General features: G+C 32.5%; 1 protein-coding gene across 1 annotated transcript in view; it reads left to right on the forward strand.

The window, feature by feature from the left end:
* The first annotated feature begins 16,284 nt into the window (after nucleotides 1–16,284).
* Nucleotides 16,285–22,913, forward strand: part of LOC131846599 (atrial natriuretic peptide receptor 2-like) — a 42,185-nt gene continuing 35,556 nt past the window's right edge. The window contains exon 1 of the mRNA XM_059195934.1: nucleotides 16,285–16,347. The gene's annotated coding sequence lies outside the window, so the exon portion shown is untranslated. The remainder of the gene's footprint in view (nucleotides 16,348–22,913) is intronic.

The following is a 22,913-nucleotide window of genomic DNA, read 5'->3' on the forward strand; positions in this document are numbered from 1 at the left end:
AGACTTTGGTACCCAAAAGACGGGACTGGAAGACAGGGTTGTCAAAGAACGCGATGGAAAGATCACATCAACTATATACTTTATATATGTACATGAATGAAAATGTCTACTATATACATAAACCGCTCCACCACCACCACAGACGTTCAAGAATAATCTAAATTGTATTTAAGTATATTTAAGGATTGTTGCGTGACAATGGTACAAGCTCTTCTTAGATGTGCTTCTTTGTGTCTGTGAGTGTTCATTTATTTATTCCAATATTATGCTATTACAATACACGTAATTGCAGGATAAAGACGTCTTGATCATCTGTAAAGTAAGACATGAGTGCTACTCGATGTCCCTGATGTACCCCGGTGTCCGTAGTGTTGTTCATGTATATATACATAAGTGACGGTTACTGCTTACGGTCAGGTGGGCCGTTGGCTTTATAGCCCTCCAATTATGTATCTATATAAAAAAACATTCGCTATTAGAATATGATTAAAAAAATTATATAAGTCATCTTATTGTATTTTCTATTTTAATTTTCTGAAGCTTTTGTTAAACAGTTCAATTGGTCACGTCCCACAAAATTCACAAAGGTCGACAAATGGTAAATGCAACGAAATCGTCTAATCTGTATTCTTTTCTTATTCTACAGTACAATGGTATTTGATTCGATTTCCTTTATGAGGGTAGTGACTAAAACTTTGTGGGTACCTTTTTTATTAACAGAAATAAGATAATGAACTGTCTCCGAATTGAATTAAATTAAAAGGTAAAAGGAGTAGAAAATTAGAATGAAATACTTAAAAAAAAGAATAATTTCATACTCTTTTCAATCGGGGTATAATCAAACTTAGCTTCTCTTATTATTGACTGTATTTATACTAAAAATGGATGGATATAAGATAAATGATGAAAGAATAGGTATATATATAACTCTCATATATATATGAGAATGTAGCAAATACCTAATATTTACTGTTTTTTAGATTATACGATCTCAATTCAGTAGAATCATTATTTGGTAAGAATAAGATATGTAATTTTATTACAAGAATTCACGTAAACATGTCCACATCTCTGCCACGAGGTCTTTGTGAACATGAACAACAAATACGTATGTTTCATTACTTGTCAACTATTGGACAAACAAGGAAATATATCTCCGATAAATCGCCGGTACCATTCAAATGGAGATCGAATTGCTGACAGCCTGAGCCGAAGTTTGAACCCCTAGTGGTTGGTGCACTCAGACTAAAGTCGTATCCGCTAGATAAGAAAAGGCCTTCAGCCGCTCTATAAGTCCTTCCGCTTGTCGAGTGCCATCTGCATTCATCCTCTATCGTTCGGTAAAGCTGTAAAGGTCAGCAGCGGCCAACAGCATTAGAGTAGTGCGAAAAAAATGTAAAAAGTAATAGGAAGGCGGTGTATACGGCAGTTCATAAGAAATTTGACGTTCATAAGCGGCTAAAATGTCCTACATGAATAAATGATTTTTGAATTTGAATTTGAATTTGAAACTTTGTTGACAAAATCATGTCCGCCTGTTCCTATATACATAGGTGAGGTAATTGAGTAAAATTACAAGGCGTGAAGGTCTAACATCTTAGTCACAAGGAGCCATCAAGCGCCTACGAAATGATGTAATGTCTGTGTTTGCCATTCTATCAACGAAAAAATATAAGTAAATATGAAATAATTTTTATCTCAACTGTAAACAAAAACTCTGAATGAAAATTGTCGTAAAATAAAAATGGATATAATTTCTCTCATGTGTATTCAACACCCTTTGGATAGGTACCTACATTCTGTTTGTGTAAATGTTACCTAAAGCTGTTAGAATATCATTAGAATAATGTATTAGGGAAGGTTCAACGGTTCACCACTTCATTTATGTATGAATATACGCCACACGTGAAAAAATATATATAAAGGGACGTGCCTCTGCATGTCAATAGGTTTATGGACTTTTTATTCAATTGTCTAAAAATAAAAGACTATAGACACATATGTATATTCTGATGTAATTTAAATAGCGAACAAGCTCACGGCCCACCGGATAGTAAATGTAACCGTCGCCTATATACATGAATATAATACGGATATCACATCTACAAGTGACTTCCGAGATACCACTAATGGTAACACATACGTTACCATTCATTTCATGCCTATTATCCTATAATTTCATTATCTTGTCTCATTATTCAAGCGAATCACAGCTTACAAAGGCAATTGGCAGCTGAAATAGGGACTGAGATACTCATGTAGACGACTTTTTATTTTTATAAGTCCACTTCGATAATTATTTTACTAATTGTAATCAAATAATGATTTTATTTGACGGCCTCGGCGCTGAATTATTTATATAAGTTGTCTGGTACCATAACACAAGCTCTGCTTGCTTTGAGACTAAATGGTGTTGTTTGAATTGTCCCGAAGTATTAGTTGTAAAATTGTTTAAAACACACAGACGATTTATGGCTATATATATATATATGCCTAATTTTATGGTTGGACAGAACAAACTAAGTATTTATAAATAGGAATCTTCAACGGTGCATAACATGATTAGTTGAAATTGCATGAATAGTTTAGGAATGCGTTTAAGACAAACACACAAACGTTCATTTTATATAGTCATAAATCACTGGGATCTGATAACACCGTTTTGGTGTTATCGTACCGTCTGCAATCTGACGACCCCAATCCCATTGAGAATGCTTGGAATCTGCTCAGGTAAGAGCTTTTAGTGATATGCCTGCAAATCTGCGAGCTGAGAAGACCTTTTTTAGGTATCTTCGTAGAATTTGATGGGTGATTCCATAAGTCCATTAGCAATATTGAATATACGAGGAACATTTGTATGATTTATAAGAGTAAGTTTATTTTTTATTTATGGTTATACCCTTACGAAGTACTTATTTAAATTCATTCCGGTACTTTGTTATTATGGTTATACTGACTGATTGTCTGATGCACGACGGTGGCGGTTTTAGAAGACACAGTTTAAGTATTTTTATTAGTCAGTACGTCGCTTTACAAGCTCTACTTAGCTTGGGTCTAGGTGGCGCTGAATAATATATGCACAGGATGAGTTATTTATTAATAAGTATAATTATTACAATACTCTAGGATTATTATTAGAAAAATTTTACAATATAGAAACATTTTTAGAGTCACATATTGTTAATGAGTACATATTTCCATTAGGTAGGTCTACACTACACTTATAAAAATAAGCTATATGTTGACGTTTGAATGAAAACCGTAACAATTATGATGATAGTAATAAGTTATTTTAGATGATATAATATTGCTTTGATTTGCCAGATTGTTTAAAAACGCATGAGTACCATTAAATTTATGAATAATCGTGTATACTGTTAATGAGCTTATTTTTTTATTCGATATTTTGTAAACGGTGGCATTACAATATACGACCATTTAAAGTAAGTATTAATAAACATACAAAAAATTGAAATTACACGAACATGGAAGAGAAGTCGTGAGTAGGACTAAGTTTCTGTCCAATTCAAGGTTTTGTGGTATAAATACGTATTGTTTTCGTAATATCATCTTCTATAAATAATGTAGGGACTGTTTGTTTACGTTATAAGCTTGGATAAACAGTTATTGTTGTATAATATATTGCCCCTGGAAACTGATTCTTATATTAATATATATTTGAGATAACATTTAATTAAATGAAAATTTCTTTTCCTGAGTATAATATAGTCTAAAGTATTTGAAAAATATTGGTTAATAACACTAATATCAATAACAACAATGACTTCATGACAATATTCAGATAGACTAGATAGAGAGAGTTTTCATGTTTAGTGGTTGAATGTGTCTGTGGAATTCTCTTGAGTTAACAGTTTACGCTGGTGGGACAACAGCATGAGCATAAAATAAGGTCAGTCATCAACCCATCATGTCGAATTCATTAGTAGTTATCCACCATGGTTTCTAAAATGGATGTAAAGCTCGATCTGACATAGGATATTTCTAGTTAGAGGAATTATCGACATCTAGGTTAACAACATTTGAACTGTCTATATTTTATTGTATATTTGAATCATACGTAGCAGGTGCGATTAATTTCGTTATTATATAGCTGTCTCTAACACCGGAGAGTTAGTAATTTTATATTTCTACTCTCTATAGTACATAGAGATCTGTTTTACTTTTACGTATAACAGACGTATACCCATGCACTATGTGGCGAGAAAAAAGAACAATAAACAAAAAAAATCTCATTAAATTGGACCCACAGAGAACTAAACTCATTTACGCAAAGTAATTAACGTGCGCTAACAGTCTAGTGCATAAAACTTGACAGTTTTATTTGATTTGTTTTACTTCTATATTTAAATTAAAACATATTTGTTCCATAATATTGTCGAGTAGCGAATCTGAGATAATTTTGTATGAGGTGGCAGTGGAATCGATTATTCATTGGCGATAAATCGATATCATTTGAAATGAAAATCACCGATATTAATACAGCTTTATAAAGCGAGAACATAACATAAATCTAGATACCAAAAAACACTGCTGCACAGAGTGAGAGTTCATTTTCTCTTCTATCGGAGTTCCATTGAAATGTAGTATTGATAACTCAGTGATACGAATCAATACCCTACCTGAAAGTACATGCTTATATTATACGTATATACTTTATTGCATTTTTTAATACAAAATTGAAATAAATATTAGAAACATTGTTAGCAACGGAGAACATTATGTTATGTATGAAGAGATTTCTTATAGTGAGTGGGTCAAGTAATTGTAAGAAAACATAATCAAATAAATATCAATATTTATATTATATAATATTTTAATACAACCGTACTTTTTATTTTGCGCACTTAGCTTCCTCTTCTAATGGATTCAGTTCTTAAACACGCAAAGCCCTTTTTATTCTTAAATGGAGAAAAACATCAAAAGTTAGCCTAAGTATGTACTTTCCTAAGATGAATCACATTTTAGTGCCTTCCATGACTAAACTTTTATATGTATATATTATACTAAATACAAAAGTATTAATATTTTTATTTTATTACGCTCTACCAATTTGAGTTTTTTAAGACTTAATTTTTCCAAATAGTATCTTATAACCTAACTGTAATCATTATACAAAATAGGTTGTGGAATGCCTTTTTGATTCATTCTGTATAATAACTAGTTTAATAATATCGAAACTAGTTTCAGACGTAGTGATTTCTGGCTAATTACGTTTGTTGACATCATATGAATGTGTGTTGTGTAAAGGCAACTAGTTTTCGTTTTCAATTTCCGACAGAACAAACGCACGTATAGTTGTAGACAATAAAATTTCCGGCTACATAGTAAAAAAGCAAACGATACATTTTTGGAGCCAAATAATTCTATTTATGCTTGGTCGGAGAGTTTTAGTTTTCGAATTATGATTTTGTAATAGTCATGGTGAATTAACTATTTATAAATATCTATTAACTATAACTAATTAACTATTTATGAACTCCTTACTAATAGTATAAGGAGTATGAGAGACCAAGAGGATTTTAACATGGGGAATCACTAAATCGATTTGAAAAATTCTTTAATTATTTGTAAAGGTACATTATTGTAGAGATATATTGATACAATATCCACAATTTATGAGCAAACAAGCGATGGTAGAACGGGCTATCAGACTATAATAGTTATAGCAAAAATGAAATAAATAGATCTTCCTAGATGTATCATATATTTCACTTTATCTCAATGCAAAAATAAATATCTAATTAAGGAGGAAAGATTATTAATGCTATTTTGATGGAATATTTAATTAATTCTTGATAAGACGATTTATTATTCTGGAAATTTCCCCAACATGAATACTTATAATATTCAGGCAGTAGTTGGCAAAATAGTGTATTCTGTTAAGTCGAGTTAGCGACGCGCTAACAAGCGCAGCTCTACTTATAAGAATTTCTGTATAAATCTCGTGGTAAGTTGTTTATTTATACAATACAACCAGCGTATATTTGAAAAATGTTGTGCAAATTCATTTCTGTGTATGTATCTGAATAACTGTGTGAGCTCATAGCGGCGACAGGAAAATATATTTATTACGCAATATTTCAGTTTAATATCCTTTATGTTGTAACTATATATACGGTGTAACTTCCTTAAGACGTAGTAGTTGTAGCTTAAAATTAATACAGGCTAAAGCATTCATGTAAATAATTAGAATGTCAAACAAGCGGCCGGCACGTCCGAAAGCTGTGTTGTAGAGAAAATGTAGGTTTTGAAGAGAAATTCACTCATATAGAAGGTTTTTACTGATTTGATAATTTTTATTTTTATTTTGCTCGTTTCTCTAGTTTTTTGGGAAGAAATCCTGAATATGGCGTCACTGTTTGATGATAAGTCAACCATGTCAGGTTCCCCAGGTAAAATATAATAAACCGTTTTGTCATTCTGGAGGAGTAAAAAGTTATTCTTCCATACTATACCGTTATTTACCAAATTGGCTATTATTTATGATGTTATTTTGTTTTAAAAATAACTATTTATTATTTGAACCCTTACTGAAGTTTTTAATTACTCAATTGTACAATAAGTTATTATTACTTTTTATTTTGATTATTTACCAGATATAAACCTTATACTACCAATGTTCTAAAACAACTATAGGATTTCAAGCCCATAAATCAGTTTTTGTGACGTCATATCTCAATTTATTTCACACTATTTGTCACAACAATGCTCGTTCTGCAGATGGTAGGAAATCAAATATTTAAAACTATAAAACTTTTCGACGAAAGATAAAAACTAGTTCTATCAATTGTATAATTGTTTAGTACTTAGAGGCTGTAAAAAGGTAATGAACAGACAAGAGACTTTCACACTATTACTTGTATGTAAATAGAATAGCAAATAAGCAGTTCACTTGATGGGAAGTTAAATACCTACTCTTGCGTTACTATTCCAAAGAACTAAGATGTTATGTCTCCTATACTGTACTTAATCATCTTTAAAAAATATATAGATTACAGAGTAAGCTTCTTGGAACTAGAAATTTCTATAATATGGGCTTCTATCGATATTTCATGAGACTTCAAAAAGAACTCATTTCATTGTGATTCCGTCGCAATAAAGATTATAAAAAACTCCAATAGACTTCCTGTCGCATACATCCTATTGTCTATTCCATAAATAATGCACAAAAATGGAAAAACAGTCAACGAACACCAGAATGGCAAACGATTGCATTTTTAAATACTCTTCAACACTAGCAAAGTAAAGTGACCCTAATATTTTCATAGTTAGCACCTAGAATCACTTGTAAAACAACCAGTAAGCACGTTCAGCGTTTCACACAAAAATAATAGCCTACAATTTTTTAGTCGAAATAATAAAGGTGACTTTACCTCAACAAGAATGGAGGAGCATATGTCAAAATAGAACATTTATACTGCTGGGTAGATAACATATTCAATTATGAGTTTTATGACACTGTCAATGGTAACCACATGAGTATAATGGAACCGTTATATACACTCTCTTTTTATATTGTGGAAAATGGTTACTATTAGAGTAAGTACTAACAGAGTTACAACCTTCATTATTTAATAGAACTTTTGAATACATGATACAATACGTATCTGTAATTTTGTTTAAGATAATCAGCTCTAAAAGTTGATTTTGATGAAAGTAGTCTCACGATGATTAAGGGACGTGGTGGGTAAGTAATGAAACCTTTGCGGAGATTTATGCGCAACATGAAAATGTTCACGTTGTGAAAAGAGGCGATGTTTATTTATATACCCACATTAACTGTGTGGCCGTGTCTAAATTGAGTTAGCACGGTAATTTGATATAGATTTTTACCGACATCAAATGGAAAAGATTCTCAATTTGTTGTGTTTTTTTATTAAATAACGTGTCATCTTCTTCAATTATTGAATTTATTTTATATGGCATTATTCCATGATTTGAAAGCTTAATTTTAAAATTGGAAATAATTTCGATATACCTGTTTCATTCGCCTCTTTCTTCATTCTATGTGTATATAAATGAATCCTTTTTAAACATATTAATACAATTTGCCACCGGTGTTCAATAAATAATAAATACATATTTTTTAATATTGTATTTATACCTTATTGTCTGCAAAAAGAAATAAAAGTATATTAGGAACATTATATTTTTATTAGTTTAATACTCTTAAATAGATCGCATAGTAGACGGTTATGACATTAAGAAAGTGGAAGTTACATGAAGTGTGAAACTTTCATCAGTTAGTGTTGAGTGCAGTTCTTTGTTTAACGGAAACTTACCTCAGGGACCTTCACGAACATACTTTCCACACTATATAAAAATAACCTCACGATAATAGGCTCCTTAGAACAAAAAAATGACAAATGTTTTTTTAACCCTCGACGTGAAAGTGGGGGATGTTATAAATTTGAGGCCTTTATCATCTCGTACCTGTGTTTGTTCTTCGCATCATATTCTCTGAATAAAATTGGACAGATTGAATGTCTCTATGTATCAAATTTATCCTGAGCTATGCATAGTTTCAAGAACATTCGTACATCAATATTGGTTACGCCAAACGCGATGCGTACCTGGTTTGTTGATGTGCATTGACACCCCTCCCGGCTAATTCAATAATCAGTGATGTCATAGCTTTCGCCGCGCGCGCACGTCGCACTCATATCGCATGCATGTCTTAATAGTTGTAATCAACCTGAGTGAATTCCTGAGATTCCCGTAATCGTGTGGGCCCACTGAAGAACAAGCACATTGAAGTAAGGGTAAGTCATTCATATTTGACCAGCCAGTTTCCTATACAATAATATAGTCCATCGAAGAAGGCTAGATCATAGCCACCGCCGCACCATTTATTGGCCTTCCGTCGCCGGATCACAATAGGAATCGCAATTTATTTATTTAAAATTTGTTTTAATTTTTTCCTATTGTGAAAGTCGAGTGAATGACTCGCATGTAATATTGAACCTTATTGCGCATGTAATAGGATCTATTCAAATTGCATACCACGGTTGCACAAATATAACGATACATTGGTATTTTCGTTAATAAATAAGTTTATATTTATGTCGCTTATGAATTGTTCATAACTCGCAGCTCAATTCTTCAATTTCGCTTTATATCTGTTTGCGTTGTTTCGTTCATTTAATTTCACATTCACCCGCATTATATCGATATTGTTCGATCGATCGAAGCTTCTAGAAATATTATAGTTGTCGTTATACTATTTGACGAAACAATATTACCTGTCGAATATTATGTATGATGATTGTAGTGTTTGAATGTTAAGATTGTTAGTGTTGGTTACCGTAGTCTTTACACAAGAAAGTGAGCAGGGAAAGCACACTATTTAATCTGAATAATTATTGATAAGCAGCGATTTTATTTCTGTTCGTAATAGATATTTTATTTCCTTGCAGTACTCGCCGTATAATACGCTGGTTATTGTAAATTGTTTGAGTATTCGTTCGCATAGCTGTTTTATACAATACATGTCGGTTAAAGATCGTGCCCTACGTACCTATGATTAAGTTATACGTGGTGTATCGACACAGTGACTAACAACAACGCTTTAGACTACTCCCGCGTAAAATAATAGTTGTGAACATAGTTATTTTATATCTTTTTAGTTATAGTTATAGATATATTATCTGATTTTCTATGACATCACTCACTTCGATTTCGCTTTATGTATAGTTTATGTTTCGCTCGCATATTTTTTTTGTAGATGTATGGTCGATACCTACATTCCGTATTGTCGCACTTATGTACCTACATACTACCGCTTATGAGTAGGTATATATAAATTTATTTGTCACGCGCTTTAGTGTTTAAAACGTTATTGTGATTTACTTCTCGCACCGCATATTTAAAATATTGCTTTTATGCATTATTTTATTTTTCTCGCATATAGGTATATATAGATAATAGTTGTACCTATTTTTCGCATTATTAATTAGTAGTTTTATAGCATAGTAAGCATATATTTTTTATGTATGCTAGTTTATATCGCGCATCATTTCTCGCATTTGTGTACTTATTTTCGCTACAAGTACATCTGTCTGTCTTGTAGGTATTTAGTACATTAAATACCTATTATACGTTATTATTGTTTATCGCTCGCACTTTTACGGTAGTACAGGTATAGTTGTACGTTATTACCGCACATAGTTTTATATATCGCATTTATTGGGTTTCCTTTGTTATTTTTTAAGAAGTATATATATAAATAATAATAATGGCTAACACAAACGCAAAATTAAAAATGTATGAAGCAAAACGTGCACAATATTTTTCGCAACTTCAGTCTATTTATGAATTATCTTCGAAAACTAAAATGGAGAAACATCGTAATGTTTTTATTGCAAAAGTTAGCCTGATCGATCAAATGCGCACCGAGTATGTTAAAATTGTCGATGAAATTATTCTCCTTAATTTGGAACTAAACCCTGATTATGTAGTTAATTATCAATCTCTCACCGCTTTTGACGAAATGTTTTATTCTATAAAGATGATGGCGGTCTCGTTACAACCTCAATCTTCGCGAACTCCAGCTCCCGCTTGTCAGTCTGCTTTACCAGACAACAAACAGGGATCAGTAAGGATCCCCCAAATTGTGTTACCAGTTTTCTCAGGTGATATTTTAGAATTTCCTTTCTTTTACGAAACATTCAAACAGGTTATTCATGACAATGAATCCTTTTCGGACTCAGAACGTTTTCATTATCTTATGAGTCACCTGTCAGGAAAGGCTAGAAATCTGTGTGCTGGCTTAGTACCAGCAGCCGAAAATTATCCTATATTGTGGCAAGCTTTAATCGACAAGTATCAAGATAAACGCTCTCTTGCAACGTCATATTTAGATAAATTATTTTCTTTAAAATCAATTAACGGTCCTTCGGCAATAAACTTAGAAAAATTTATTGATACTTTCTCGTCGACTATCGCAGCATTAAAGCAACTTAAAATTGAAAAGCTGGATGATTTTATATTTATTTATATGGGATTAAAGACATTAGATCAGGCTACCGCGCAGTCGTATGAGTCATCAATTAGAGGAGAAGATGACATACCGCAGTTTGAAAATTTTATAAAATTTATACGTCAACACGTAAAAATATTACAACGCACGTGTAACCGCACCGCCGGCGCCGCTGCCGCTACCAAGTTGGACGGTCCCGCCGCCGCGTCCGCCAGTGGTCGTGCACAGTCGCATCAACGATCGATCGCTCGATCGCCACGTACATTTTTAGGTACTAATCCTACGCAACGCATTTATTGTTCCTTATGTAAAGGTGATTCACATTCTCAATTATATAAATGTAAACAATTTTCAACTTTCACAATTAATGATCGATTTAATTATATTAAAACTAACCGTATTTGTACTAGATGTCTAAGTAGTCAACATAACTCTTTCAGTTGTCAATCAACTTCCGCCTGTCGAAATTGTAACAATCCGAGACATCATACGTTGCTTTGTTTTAAAAATAATAATTCCGCAACTACGCAAGTATCTCAGGGTACGAAAAACGCACAGACATCTTCTACGCACGGTCGCCAATTACCACCATCTTCTTCGTCGCAATTGCCTCCGCTTGCGCACACACAACCCACACAACAGACACGATTAGAACCAACTCCCGTTCCTATTGGAACCACCACTGGTGGAGACAAGGAGTCGTTATGCACGCTTTCATCGTCCATTCATGAGCAGCCGTATGTGACTGAAGTACTTGCTACTGCCAAGGTATTTGCTACTGCTCGTAATGGGAGTGATGTTGTCATTCGCTGCTTATTGGACCCCGGGTCACAAAAGCATTATATTACTTCTAAGTGTTGTTTAAAATTGGGTTTAACCATGCAGCCGGACACATACCACCGTTAAGGGTATAGGTCAACCAGTTAAGGGTGCAGTTGATCTCTCTTTCCGATCGAGATTTAATCATGAGCAATATTATAATATTCGCGCTTTAGTTTTGAATAAAATAACAGGTAACTTACCAACATGTCAAATTGATGTTGGCGCGCTCAGTTACTTAACTAATATTCCGCTCGCAGATGATACGTGGGGAACACCATCAGAAATTGACCTTTTGATTGGTGTCAACCTATTCGCGACCCTTTTGTCTGGAGGTAAAATTATAAATTCACCTGGTACTCCAAACGCGTTGGAGACTGTTCTCGGTTATCTTATTTTAGGTGAAGCTCCCACCTTAACTTCTACGTCTTCTTCATTCTCGTTCTGTTCCACCACTTCGTGCGTGGTTTCAGTATTAATTCGCAAATTTTGGGAGATTGAAGAAGTAGATCGCAAACCAATAACAAGTATAGACGATAAATACTGTGAAGATTTTTATACCACAACGACCACTCGTAACGAATCAGGTCACTACGAAGTCGCTTTACCATTTAAGTATAGTTCTAAGTCTTTAGGGAACTCTTTCGATATCGCTAAACGCAGATTTTATCATTTGGAACGTAAATTCGCATCGCAACCGCAACTGAAATACCTTTATGATGAGGTAATTCACGAATATATAGAAAAACAATATATTTCTCCCGTAGACGTAATTGAAAATAACAGCCCTAGTTATTTTATACCGCATCACGCAGTCTTACGTGAGGACAAAGTGTCCACGAAAATAAGGCCGGTACTAGACGCAAGCGCGAAGTCTAGTACTGGATTTTCGCTTAATGATATTCTACATACAGGTCCTTCCTTACAACAGGATTTATTTATTATTCTCTTGAATATGAGATTGTTCGCAGTCGCCATCTCAGCTGATGCGACAAATGTATTTACGAATAAAAGTTCGCCCGCAAGATCGTTGTTTTCAACGTATTGTATATAGATTTAGTCCTAATAAACCGCTCCAAGTCTTTGAATTTAATAAAGTTGCATTTGGCTTACGTTGCAGCCCGTACTTAGCATTACGTACTGTAGCTCAGTTAGCTTCCGATGAAGGAAATAAAAACCCTATCGCACTGGTTACCATTGAAGATTCTATGGAACCTTATTTATATTCGCTCGCTCGCAAATTTTCGTCATGGATGAAATTACTTCGTGTAATTTGTTATATTTATAAGTTCGCTAACATTCTTCCACGCGGCGTCATATCCAGTTCCGATTTGGATTTCGCCGAACGTATAATTATTCGCGCTGTGCAGGGGTTTCATTTTAAAAACGATATTAGCAAGTTAAATAATAAAAAACCTTGTACCGCATCAATAATTAAATTAAATCCATTTTTATCAGACAATCTCTTAAGAGTTGGCGGTCGTGGTATAACCACTCGCAAAGCATACGTTTGCTTATTCACGTGCTTAACCACTCGGGCTGTTCATATTGAGCTCGCAAGTGAATTGAGTACAGTTTGTTTTCTCGCCGCGTTAAAACGTTTTCTCGCTCGCCGCGGTCCTATTCAATGCATGTATACGGATCATGGTACTAATTTTATAGGGGCACGATCCTACCTACGTGAACTTTATTTGTTTTTATCGCAAGAATGTAGATCTGTTTGGGATAAGGAATTAGCTAACAATGGAATTAAATGGACCCTTATCCCTCCTAACGCACCGCAGTTTGGAGGATGCTGGGAAAGTAATATAAAATGTGTCAAAAGCCATCTAAGTAAAGTCATTGGGCTACAAATTTTAACCTTTGAAGAACTTACGACTGTTCTTACACAAATAGAATCGCTATTAAACTCTCGCCCATTGACCGTCTTAAGTTCAGATCCGTCGGACCTGGAAGCATTGACACCTGCTCATTTTCTTAATACTATACCGCTAAAACACTTCCCAGCACATGACGTAAGTGACGCTATTCCTCATCTTTTGAAACGACACGAGCTTTTAGACCAACTCGTTCAATCATTTTGGAAGAGGTGGCATCGGGAATATTTGCATACGTTGCAATTGAGACGCAAATGGAACACGCCGGCCTTTCCTATCCAGGAAGGCACGATAGTAGTTGTTATGCAGGAGAATTTAACTCCATTACATTGGCCTCTTGGTCTTATAACACGAGTTTATAAGGGTAAGGACGGCATTATTCGCGTTGCCTCAGTCAAAACAAAGGCTGGTATTTTTCAAAGGCCAGTGGTAAAATTATGTCCATTGCCTTTGCAATAATATGTATTCTATAAGATAGGTAGTACGCATTTATAATAGGTTAATAAGTTAAGTTAAAATCCTTTGCATTTTTCTTATTTAGTAAATTCCGCATTTGATATTTTTTGTATTTTTTCTTTCTTGTTTTTTGTATTTGTCGCATTCGCAATAAGGTTCAATTATGTAGTTCCTTTATTTTTTTTGTTAATTTTACTTTGACATTATGTCAAGGCGGGGGGCATGGTTACGCCAAACGCGATGCGTACCTGGTTTGTTGATGTGCATTGACACCCCTCCCGGCTAATTCAATAATCAGTGATGTCATAGCTTTCGCCGCGCGCGCACGTCGCACTCATATCGCACGCATGTCTTAATAGTTGTAATCAACCTGAGTGAATTCCTGAGATTCCCGTAACCGTGTGGGCCCACTGAAGAACAAGCACATTGAAGTAAGGGTAAGTCATTCATATTTGACCAGCCAGTTTCCTATACAATAATATAGTCCATCGAAGAAGGCTAGATCATAGCCACCGCCGCACCAAATATTTTTAACATAATATTACGGTTTTCCTTGTCTTTATATCGTGAAGGATAATTTAGGGAATGAAAATAAAGATAGGATTAAAAATTATTATTGTAATTTCTAATGTATGGACAAATAATAATTATATTAACCTAGGACAATTCACACAGCATCTACTAGATAACTGATAGATGTACTTTAATACATTTTTTGTAAATGCATAATATATATACATTTAAAAAAATAATCATATTCATGAATACAAATTTTTGTACCATACAAGGAATCGAACCGGCAACCATAGGGGTAAGCCGCAAATCCACCACAACTTTTGATGTAAAATGTGAAAATGTTAACTGTAAGTAATATATATTAACTACTATGAGAAAAGATTTGATTAGTTGTACGTTTTTTAGTTTATAATTGATTAACTATTAAAGTAATATATAAGTTCTTTCATAAGAGTATTACATAACAATTATCACACTCATCATACTCGTTCAAACCCGGGATGGATTGCTAGTAGAAAATATAAGTGAAGTAGCACGTAAGGTGCTCCTATCGCTAAGCAATCTCTTCCAGACTTTTAAAATTAGTGTCAAAATGAAGCTTTTTCCCGAGGATTTTTTGCTGAAATCGTATTAGATTAGTCGATTACAGATCTGACATCCCAGAGATGTCGGAATATGGTTAAGAAAATTCTTAGAAATTCACAGACAATACCATAAATCAGACATAAGTATAAGTTATTTAATATATTAGATGTAGCTCGCCCCATTTTCTTTTTTTTATTAAATAAAGCCCTTGAGATACATCTTCACGTGAAACTTCATTAAGAAATGTTCAGCCGCTTAGTCTTCATATATAACGAAGACAGATTTATACACTTTTGTATTTATGGTATTATGATATATATAACACTATAGGTATATTTCTATATATATAATATATTTATATAATTTAATAATAACTGCATATTTCTAATAAAAAGTATCGATTAAATAAATAATAATATCTCAGGATAATTCATTCGGACATACGGTCATTCAGTCCTCATTTTACCTAAGCAGAGTTATGGATACTAAATAACTCACATAGATGCATTTTTGTGTAAATACATACATAATACACACAGAAAACACACAGGCTTATACACAACAACAGGATAAACAATCATACTAACGATATATGAGGAATATAAACCTCGAACATCGGAAGTATGGCGTGTTAAAGCGTTAGACCACCGCCCGTAAGTACAATAATAGAAATAACACTTCAACTTAGGTATAATATCCATAATATTTTTACTGAACCTTCAATATTATATGCACTCTTGACTGAAGACAAAAAATATATCGAAAATGTAAAAATATTACAAAATATGCGTAGCCCAGCGTCAAATCATTGCGTAGTGTAATTTACAAAAGTTGAGATAAAAGTATTTTATGTCTTTCATGAATATTATTCATGACAAGTGCTGAATATTGAATGCTGTAAGTCTAAAAGCGGCTTTAGAACGCTCATCGATCACGTGACTCGTAGCCGTAGCCGCTACGATTCAGTCGCTGCTCGATCGTATGTAGACGCGCTCGTAGCCCGTAGCGCCGCTACGAAAACATCGCTCAAAACACGGACTTTAAAAACAACAGTGAATAGTGTGTGATATTTTTTTTCGTATTCAAATTGGACGCGTAAGTTTATTTATATTGAATTTTATTTATTACTTAAGTACTAATAAATACATGAGTAATTTATGTGAGTTGGAAAATTCCTTTAGAATATGAAATATTAAATAATTTCAGTTGGTTTGATATTTGATATAACATATATGACCATTTAAGAAATCGAATTCAAGAAAATTTAATCATCATTTTTATTATACTTATTATTATTGTAAGAAAATATTGGAGACTATAATGACTTCTACGATTTTATGCCGTATTTATAATGCTAATATAAATTTATTCTCTAATAATAATAAATTTCTTAATAGAATGTCAGACTACTTTAATTAACTTATTTATTAACGGTTTATTTGTAGGCTATAAAAAGACCGGTTTTAAGTTACAGTGGGATACCGCGCTCGGGAAATAGGTCAACGATCTCTCAATCGTTGTAATTTGATCTCGTACGTGCTCCACGTCTCTTCTTAATGTTTGTTATCTTCCGAGATAAAGGTTCATTTTTAATTGGACTAACTATTCTGTATAATACAAAATAATTTTTATTTCAATAGATTCAAGAAGGCTCTAGAACGATCCTATTTTTAGTATTTTATTAGTTGTTACATTAATCGGTTCAGCATTGATTTGGATAATGATTTTTTATGGATGTGGATAGATTACTATAGAGTAGGAAACATTAATTCAACTTCAGAAGTAAGTAAGTTATTGAATTCATCTATATTTTTAGACAATATATTCGCATACTGATCGGATATCTATGATCACTTTTGTAATCAATTTTTCTTTAGTATTTATTTTACATTGATGTAATCCAGATTTGAATAGATTTTTATGTACAAATAAAGAAAACATATTTATTATAAATTAAATTTATTATACTACAAACTAAACTTGCCAAATTTATGTGGATTTAGTACAAGGGAGAATATCTTTCAATTAAAAATAGAGTAATTGATATAATTATAGAACGCTTTCATAACATATATCTAAATAATATACGCTCTTTTTTAATATGTCTCCTTTTTTCAATTTTATTTATAATCTACCTTAAAGTACTCATAGTTATTTATATTTGGTATGGATTTTCTTTCCGAACGAATTAATAATCACACGTTAGGATTGAAAAGAAAGAACATTGATGATTGATGAACTAAATTTAGTTAATTAATCAATCAGCTCAATCACTTCAATTTGTAAATATACTGAACTACAACCATTTTACTGTCTATGATCGTGGTTTTGATACCTCGTACGGTACAAACGTTTGTATTCATGAGTATGATTGTCTGTATCGGTATGGGTGTTTTCTATGTATATACATATTAACTAAACAAAAAATAGTATATAAGTACCCAAATACAAGCCCTGCTTAGCTTCGGATTAGAACACATTGTATGAATTGTCAAAAAGTATTATTATAAACCTCATATTTTCATCGAGGTAGACTTTGTAAAAAGTCGTCTTGCGTGGATGCCTCGGTCTACCTATTTCAGCCGCCAAACAGATTAGCAGTTACCATTAAGTGGGCCGTCAGCTCGTTTGCAATTTTGATATTTATACAAATAAATAATCACATAAACAAACAATTAAATCTAAAGTTCACCGGCGGCATCATTAGATTTAGATCAAAGTATTCTAGAAATGTCCAGTGTTATTAAATAAATAATCGTGCGCTGAATAATACTACTGCATCAATAAAAAAAAGTACTAAGCGCCCTTCAAATTTTAATTGTAAATACGTATTATTGTTCCATTTTCTTAAGTTAATGCAGTTTATTATCTTCTTCTTTGTGTCGTCTCCTACCGGAAGTTAGCGATCATCCTGGCGATCTTAATTTTGTCCACCGCTGCTCCGAACAAGGATCTGGTGCTAATCCCAAACCACTGCCATTCTTTAGTCGGCGCTGATGAAGTGCGGCGCCTGCCTGGTTCTTCGGCGGCCCTGGCTTCTTTCTTGGATAATTAATTGTAAAATGCCATATAGTTTATTATAAAACGTACAGAATATTCAAACATGTATAGAACTTTCACATTTAACTGTTAGCGGAATATAAAACATTAATAAAAAATGTCATTCAAACTTAAGTGACTCTCGTGTGCGACATTAAAGAATAATATGCCGAGTTCAAAATAATAAGAAGTAAATTTTACATTTGTTACTCTGTTAAATTTCTGTAGCCGAAAATATTTTATCAATTTAAATAGTTTATATCCAAATCCACTAAACCGATCCGTTACAAATGTAGTAGCAATAAAGTTTTATACGCTTTAGGCTATAAAACATAAGCAAATGAACTAGTACAATTGAATCGACGAATTGTATAGATACATATAGATAGATAGATAGATGCCATTCAAACGCGCACGCTGTACACTACTGTATAAATGACTATGTAGATACGGTTGCCATTGTTGTGTCGTGGCGACAATATGAAGTGTTTTGTATAATGTTACTTTTAATTTGTTTTTTATATCTCTGGTTCTCTTTTTTTATATAGGGGCTACACTAGTCTATATAAGAAATTAATATGTCTGATGCGTCCGATATGAGTATGGTCAATTGCTCTGAAATGACAAGAACTACGACGCGGAGATTTCTACACCCTTAATTAATAGTTTTTCCCGAAAATGTGACGTATATGTAACGAAAATATTTCAAAGCAACAATAATGCACATTGCCTGGCAATAGAAATTGAATGTTTTAATGTTTTTCTAAACATTTAGGCACCCACGATGCAACTAACAACAATGTTACTAGAATTCTCATAAGGCGTAGTTATCAACTTGAAATTTTAAATCTCACCCCCCTTTTCTCATCTTCTTCTTAGTCGTCAAAAATGTAACGATGTACGAGCTTGAAAAGCCAATAACGAGATTTTTAAGCTTCTTTGTACTTTATCTACTTTCATCTCATGTTACATTAAAATTACAATCTGGAATAAAACAACAATCTTGTATTTCCAATAAATAAGTAAATATAATATGTTGTTTACAGTACAGTAAGACTGACTGTGAAACTTTGTATTATTGAAATTGGGTGAAAAATCACACAATTCATGTATTGCAAAATGTAGGGTTTAAAATGTTATATAATATTAATTATATATCGAGGATATAACATTTCAGTAATATATAATAATAATAATATGATACAACAGTTTTACATTACATTTAATTAAACTAATATTGGAGAAATTTCAGATTCATGAAATATATCCAATAAAATCTAGACGTATGTTTTTAACGATACGATATACTCGTATACGTATCAAAGCTTTAAAGCATTTGAAACTAGCAAGGGCGATAAACGTGTGCAGCATTGTTAAGTATCGAAAGCTTTATGGTATGCTCTCTTTCGTAAATTATATAAATTCCACATATTGTTGTTATTTTTTAAAATTAAATCAATGTTGGTTCACTATTATAGCCAATTAATTGAATGAACTATTATGCATAAAAATAAATGTACAAATAGAGTTCATGTATTTTTTTTATGGAAGATAATGCTATGATGTTCCCGCCTGCGCTAACGGTTTACGCTGGCGGGGCACCAGTGGAGGATGATAAGATGAGCATGAGTCATGGGTCAGGTTAGTTAGCCCATCGTGACAAATTCACCAAGAATTTATCGATTTTACGATGGTTTCCAGGGGGAACCGCGTGGAGGTCAACCTGAATTGGTACATTGCTAGCAATGGGGTCATGAGTCCACATTACTAACAATCCCCTTCCCCCCAGAGTTCATGTATTATACACGAAGTCGTGCGAAGACGGGCCGGGCAGCTAGTATTTTATCAAATAAAAAAGAGTTTTTTGTAATACTTAGTTGGGTCAGTAATAATTATATGGTAAATTAGATATTTACTTCTCCAATGACTCATGAAAATATAAAGAACAAATTCACATTTACATAAAAATATTCGTTAGTATTTTAACTTTACATAAAGTTGTTGTTAATGTTATGAATATTACTCGTAATACCAGCTTTATTCAGATTTATATGTTCCAAATTGTTCCTTCAGTGACTGTAATCATATAGCATTCAATAGTAATAACAAAGAAATCGAAATAATCTGACCTTCTGAATCAGTTCCTATAAAAAAAGCCATAAATATTTCAATAACATCATGCTACCTAAAACTTATCGCGTGATAGGTCTGAGTTACTTATATTATGTTGGTGGATATATACAAGAACTTACAAGGCCATCTTGATATTTAGTGCGTGGTAAGAAATACTCTATGACAGCTACTTTCGTCACGCTAGCTGACCATTTTATAACTTATAAATACATATGGGTAATGTCCTATGCAAAGGTAACATACAAGTTTATTTCAAGAGAGCTCTGGTACTAAACGAACTTTTATAACTTAACTTATACAAAAGTGTAAGATAAAGCATAGCTGTCCTATATTTTGTGCATCTCGGAAACGGCTCTAACTATTTGGAAGAAATATATTTAGGTAAAACATTGCGTTTTATGTTTATAGATAGGTATATGGTAAGTTATTCTTAAAAATGTTATTTAACACTAAAAGAAAATTCAGTTTTGAGTTTCTTGACTATTTATTGTTTCAGATTTAACTAGTATGTCAAATGAAATGATATAATGAAAAAAATATTACTTATTACCAGAATAATTTTTAGTGTTTTATAGTATTTCTCACACAAATATTGCTGATTATTATCAGGTGAGTTGGGATCATCTTTATTGGGATATACCAGTAAAGATACAGTATTATTAAGAGCCGAAATAAAAACATTAAAGTATAATTTAGTAAAAAAATAGAAGGATATAAAAAGCGAAATGTTACATTATAGATTTTAGTTTTATATACAATAAATTATATTTGTATACTAACTTTAATGCTTATTAATAGTTATTTAGTGCATAATTCAGCATAACAGTTTAGTTGTAGGGAATTTTCTACAAAGGTACAAGTTCATGTATAGACATCCATATCTATAGGCAACTATTACCACTCTTCATGTGGTATTAGATTGTTTACTATTCAATAAGTATGAAAAAAAATGTGTTTAACTTTTAAGTAATATCTTTTATAGTAGGTTCGTCCCGAGATCATTGATTTTATATTGTATTCTAAATTTACGACTTTCTCGCCTATTTCCTTGTGAGGTTTCATATAATGCTTCTCGGATTCACGAGTTAATACGGTCGCTCAGCGGTATATTAAAGTATGAATATGTGATTTTCATAATACAAATACTCTTTTGAACAAAGTACTTATTTAGTAATCCTTACTAATATTATAAATGCGACAGTAACTATGTCTGTGTGTCTTGCTGTCATGTCAAAACTACTGAACCAATTTAAATGAAATTTGTTGTACAGGTAGTATACTCTGAGAAAAGACATAGGCATATTACTTTTTAATGCGAAAAAAGAGTTGTAATTAAATGCGTTTTTAGTGAAATGTGAAGGTAATAAATATACTTAATTATTTAAGTCACTTTAAAATTAAATAATTATATTTATATACTTTTGTACTCACAAATTATAACATCATATTTTTCGAATAAGCCAGCGGTCACAGCATAGTCGTATGTGTATACAGCTAAACACTCTGAATTTCTCAAATACATATTTTCCTTTGTGTTTCGGCGGGTAAGTAAAGCCGACATTCGGAAAGGCCTGTAAAGGATTTCGTGAACAAGGGAGGCCTAAAACCATCACACCAGACGGCGCTTCCTTAGTACGGTTACTATATTGACTGTATTCTGCGATTTACCAAGCTAAATTTTAATAAATATATACGTATATTAATTCCTGGATTATTAATATTAAAATATATTTCATATTTCAAATAAAACTTAGATAAACTAAAGTAATAGTAGTACGAAGGAATGTTCCTGAGTTCTGGAGCGATTTCACAAAACATCGTTAAATTGAGAACCTACTTTGGTTAGTATGATAAAAACTTAAATAAACGTGAGGATTTGTTCACTCAACAATCCATGTATAGATAACTTTTAGATAAATAACAATTAAAATAACTGATCGTATATTTGAATTATCTCTAATTATTATTATTACCTCCTATTACTACTACACCTAATCTTAGAGAATTTGTCTGGGTATTAGTATAATCTTCGAGACAATTTAGTACTTAAAGCCAACATCGTTGTATTTATACAAGCTATAAACGTTTCTAGTTGAACTATCATTTCGTTATACCTCGGAGTTCTGCGAGTGCCTGAAATAAGATTGAATTATTCTATTGTATCTGCTTAGGATAAAGGTTATCTTCCAATGCTCGTTCAGTGGTATAGTACTTTAACGAGATAACGTGTTAAGTTACGACGGTACACTTCAATTACTGATTAAGCAAAGTTTTACAGTACAAGTATATCGTTACTTCTTATCATTGAGTGAACCATTCAAAAGTTATAACTTAGAACACTCTACACTGCGCTATCATACTTTGAATATGACAAGGGATTATTGATAAGTTTCATTCTATGTAAGTTTCGTAATGTTATATATTTATATACTGTAGAATTTTTAGTATCGCCCATTGTGACAAATTGAATAATAAATCGGTATAAAAAT

This window comes from Achroia grisella, unplaced genomic scaffold (assembly GCF_030625045.1).
Source record: "Achroia grisella isolate CSIRO2021 unplaced genomic scaffold, CSIRO_AGI_Agris_v1 utg511, whole genome shotgun sequence".
Taxonomy (NCBI): Eukaryota; Metazoa; Arthropoda; class Insecta; order Lepidoptera; family Pyralidae; genus Achroia; species Achroia grisella.